Source organism: Dermacentor silvarum, chromosome 8, assembly GCF_013339745.2.
Source record: "Dermacentor silvarum isolate Dsil-2018 chromosome 8, BIME_Dsil_1.4, whole genome shotgun sequence".
NCBI lineage: Eukaryota > Metazoa > Arthropoda > Arachnida > Ixodida > Ixodidae > Dermacentor > Dermacentor silvarum.
In genome coordinates, this window is record NC_051161.1 from 3,080,131 (window position 1) to 3,085,320 (window position 5,190).

Below are 5,190 nucleotides of genomic sequence, written 5' to 3' on the forward strand. Positions count from 1 at the left end.
CTGGAGACGCCTAAATGTCCGGAGGTTGAAGCATCACGAACTTGTGTGAGCCCATCCCTGATCAGGTGATATGGAACGACAAGGAGAAGTTCCGCGCCATCAGGCTGCATGTTGCGCCGGTACAAAACGTTGTCTCGAAGCAAGAACATACTGACTGAATGGGTCAGGATTGCCTCGATCGAGGATGCATGGTCAGTGATAGAGCTCGTGATGGCCAAGACACAGGCGTCAACTTCGCGTTCGGTGGAGCTGGGTGGGTCAACTGGGTGGCGGGATAAGCAGTCGGCATCCTTGTGCAACTTTCCAGATTTGTAGACTACAGAAAACGTGTACTCCTGCAGTCGTAATGCCCAACGGTCGAGCCTTCCAGTGGGATCTTGGAGTGTTGACAGCCAGCAGGGTGCATGGTGATCTATAAGGACTTTGGAACGGCGACCATATAAATACGGGCGGAATTCCCAAACAAGAGCTAGGTACTCCCGCTCACTTATAGAACAATTCTGTTTCGAAGAAGAAAGAAGGCGGCGGTCGTATGCTATGACACGACTTGCGCCACTCTGTATTTGAGCGAGGTTAGCACCAATGACATGGCCACTTGTGCCGGTGCGAAGCTCGGTTATTGCGAAGGGAGCCAACACTGGTGGTGATGTGAGCGTTCTAAAGGCATTTGCTTGTTCGGCATGCCAATAAAAGGCAACATTCTTTCTGAGGAGGTCAGTGAGTGGCCGTGCAATGACCGCGAAGTTAATGACAAAGCACCGGAAATAAGCCTAGAGCCCAAGAAAACTGTGGACCTCTTGAGAAAAACGTCGCACCGGGAACTCGCGGACCGCACGAACGTCGCCAGGGTCTGGTAGGACACCGGCAGTGTCGACAAGGTGGCCAAGCAGTTTGATCTGACGATGCCCGAAAATGCACTTGGAAGAGTTGAGCTGGAGGCCAGTGCTCTAGATATGTTTCAGCTAAAAAAAAAAAAAAAAAAAAGGAAATGAAGGAAGCTTCTAAGAAGACAGCGAGATGATCACAAAATTTGTGACTTGATTCGTACGCGGGAAAAAGTGCTTTGACACATTAGCATAAGCTTGTTTTTATATTTGTGTTTGTAAATGAAATAATTGCATACCTTGCAGCCGGAAATTGGACGCCCTTTGCCTTGTAATGTTTTCCCAGCTCCATCCTAGACTTGGAATATGTTACAGCTTTGTCAATTGTATTATGCCCTGCATTAAAAGAAAACCTTTCTGTTGATGTCTACTTAATAAGTGCACATCTTTACTTTGCAGTGTTGTCATTGCTTTTGTTACACATTTTTTATTCTTTGACTGTTCACCCTCCTGTTATAATCCTCATTAAGATTGGCAGTGTGTGTAAATAAATAAATAAATAAATAAATAAATAAATAATAAATAAATAAATAAATAAATAAATAAATAAATAAAAATAAATAAATAAATAAATAATATATCGCGAGGGATAAAGTAGGCAATAGCAAATTAGGTAACTCAAACTGTATCAAGAGATGTTCTAACTTAATTTTTTTTTCGTTCGCGGGAACAAAGTTTCGTTTTGCAGAAGCAAACGGAAGTCGAATTCTTTTCACAAGAAAGAAAAATGCGGCAGAGCCCATCGCACGATAACTGTCGACGGCGTTAGCATCGAATCAATATAGTGACACAACGTACGTCGAAACGAGTACCGTGAAAACCGGAATATAGGTCGAACTTTTTTTCATAAAACCATTGCGAAAAGTCGACCCTCGTCTTATATACCGGACATTGGCGGAAAAACTACGGAAGTCTTGCAACAATCGGCAGATGAAGATGCAGATGAAGGCAGATGAGATTTAGGCTGCTTTTTCACATTATGTTTCGAAATTAGCGGAAGCCGACGGCAATTCACCGTCACCTTCAAGAAAAAGGCGATTGAGTACGCGGAAGCCCTCGGCAACCCGCCAGGTTGCCGTGGGCTTCGTATCGTGCGACCATCGACCCGCGTGTTTGTCAGCACCTTATCATCACGGCACGGAGCAGCATTTAAATAAATACTGTCACCATTGTGGAACCGGCTGAGTCGCATTTGTTTAAAGGTAAGGGTGTCTTTCGGTACTTTTGCCATTGAAAAAGAGTTTTTTCATTTTTAGAATTGGTTAGTTGGGGGGTCGAACTATATTCCGGTTCGACCTATAGTCCGGTTTTTGCGGTAATGCACGAGGCGTGTACTGCACTCTTCTTTCGCGCTTCCCTAAGCGGTGCCATCTAGCGCCATCGTCACGAAGCCTGCGGGTGGCCTCCGAAATGCTTGGCGTGCCGGTTAGTGCGAACGCTGAGAAACGCGTCACGCGGTCATCTCTCGCCCTTATTTCTGAACACGCTCCGCCATCAAGTGGCACTGCTAGATGACACGCCGCTATATTTGGCGCGAGTTTAAATGGCTAGTTTATAGCGCCACTCTGTGACACCATGTTGTGCACCTGACAGGCAAGTCTGTTGGGACCTCTGTCTCGTGAGAGAATAAAAGTCTTTGTTTGGAACCCGTCGCTCCCGGTCCCATTGCTCTTCACGTGCACATCGTCACATGCTCAGTGAGTCAAGTTGGTCCGATTGTGGGTTTCGAACCCTGTTCCCTCAGTACAGCAGCGGCTCGATGCGCTACCCATTTGACCGCGGACTCTGCTCAGCGTGGTGGCGGCGGCTGCTGCTGCTGCTGCTGTTGTCGTCGAATAGCTCACATACGGTGCAACACTCGTATAATGAATTGGTTTGTACGTAGTTCCATCTTTACTGTAACAGATGTGCCGGCTGTCGGCTGTGTGAAACAATTCTATATATCCTCACTGCAACAAACAATCGCCTTCCAGCGCATAACCGCTTTATAAAAGCTTTCAATGCCTTCTTTGCCGTGGTTTGGCTTGTCTGCTCGGTCACCTTCTGGCCGAGTTAGGTGGGTCCGTCCTAGGGTTACTGCAATTGTAAACTAGGTTGATGGCGGAGATGACGTGGGAAAATGTTGGCCGACCCCGCATGCCATGTGGGCTCGGCGACTGCGCATCGGGTTGGCTCGGCGACTGCGCATCTGCACAGCTCGCTAAACCTTTCGCTTTTGCAATGCAGATCGTCACCTTCGCTACTGTGCATTTCCTGCTGCCTGCGATAACCGCTGCTGCTCCGTCAGCTTCGTCGAGGCGCGTGGTCGACTGCCAAGGAAACGAGCCAGGGAACATCCATGTTTTCCGTGCCAGCGATGCGTCATATCCGGACATCCTACAGAAGAAGTGGCGGCCGGTGGTCCTCAGTCAGGGTTGGCAATCCCCATCGTCATCAACGGCAACGCAGCCACCAGATATAAACTGGACGCGGCCATCGACACAGCTTTGTGGGATCGGCGACTGCGCATCTGTACAGCTCGCTAAACCTTTCGCTTTTGCAATGCAGGTTAGTCAACCATACGCTCTCTTTTCTAAAAAGTCTAGCAATTATTTCCTGGTGCAGTTGCCGAGCCCGCACTGCTGTGTCGCCATTGCTGTCGAATGTGCCCATATTATCCATGCCTTGCTTATTTTGGCCGGTGATGTTGAAACGAACCCCGGTCCTGACATACCTGAAAGCCTACTAACCGAATTGCGAAAACCGCTGGTCAGAACCAGCTGATCACTGAAATTCAGGGTCTTAAGTCGCAACTTACTTCTACCGACAAAGCAATTACTGATCTAAGTAAACGAATGAACGACCTTGAGGGTCACTACCAGACGCTTTTTCCCATTCGAAACGAAGTGCATACAATGCGCACCACGACTGAGCAGGCTATTTTTCGCATCTCCGAGCTCGAAGCACGCATCGACGATGCCGAAAATCGTTCACGGCGGGACAACTTAATTTTTTACGGCATTCCTGAGCCTTCCGGCTCGGAAACCACTGCCGACTGCGAAATATTGATTGAGGATCTGTGCCGCGATAAGTTGCAACTGATGATTGATCCAAAAGAAATAGAACGTGCACATCCCATCGGTCGTCACTCCCCCAGTCACTCTCGCCTCCTCATAGCAAAATTTACATTCCATAAAACCAAAGTAAACATCCTTTCGAATGGCCGAAGGCTTAAGGGCACTGACTGCAGTATTAGTGAGGACTTTTCGCGATCAGTTCGAAATTCCCGAAAACATCTCCTTGCGTTCGCAAAAGGTAAAGTCGTTCCGTTTTCTCTGCGCTTTAAGACCTTGTTCATTGGTTCAAGAAGATATACTTTTGATGCCGCCTCGAGTAGTGTTAAAGAGGTGGCATAGCAGCTACATCACCCCAAACAGAAAAATAACATAACACCGACTTGCTGCAGAGATAGCGCTTCGCTTTCTATAATATACACCAACGTGCGCAGTTTCCTCCCAAAGCGTGAATTGGTGTCTAACATAGTCTTATCAACCGGTAGTGACATACTATTACTAACTGAGACATGGCTGAGCAGCGCCGTTACTGATAGCGAAGTTCTAGCAGACCTGCCCGGTTTCTGCCTCTATCGGAACGACCGCGAAGGAACCCGTGGTGGTGGTGTACTAGTCGCTGTTCGCGAGCAGTTGCCATGCTCGCTAATTAACGTTACGTCAGATCTTGAGATGTTATGGGTGATAATCCATACCTTTCCAAAAAAAGTGCTAATTGGTATCTGTTACAGACCGCCCAGTGCTACTTCTGATTTCTGTCATCAACAACGTCATAAGCGAACTGGTAACCGCCCGCCCAAACGCGCAAATCCTGCTCTTCGGTGATTTTAACTTCCCGCAGATAGACTGGCGTACCATACAATCATTCTCGGTATCCGGGCACACAGAGGCCAAAAGTTTTGTCGATTTCTGCCTTAACTTTAATCTTTCTCAGCTAGTAACCGAACCAACCCGGATTTCGCAGCAAACTGCTAACGTCCTCGATCGCATACTAACCGACCACCCTGACAGCCTTTCATCCATTTGTTACTCGCCAGAGATCAGTGATCACAAAGTCATCCATGCCACGTTCTCGTTAAATTTGTTAACACGGGATACCTTTAAGAAAACAATATGTCTATACGACAAAGGAAATTACGAAGCAATAACTGAAGCTCTGAATACCTTCTTTCCTGTACTTGAATCAACTTTTCACGATCATTCCGTTAACAGCAATTGGACGCGCTTCAAAAACAAACTAAGTGAACTTACAAAGA

General features: G+C 47.3%; 1 pseudogene; it reads left to right on the forward strand.

Annotated features, from left to right (window-relative positions):
* Positions 1–3,405: 3,405 nt before the first annotated feature.
* On the forward strand, positions 3,406–4,733 carry LOC119462025 (uncharacterized; annotated as a pseudogene).
* The last annotated feature ends 457 nt before the right edge of the window (positions 4,734–5,190 follow it).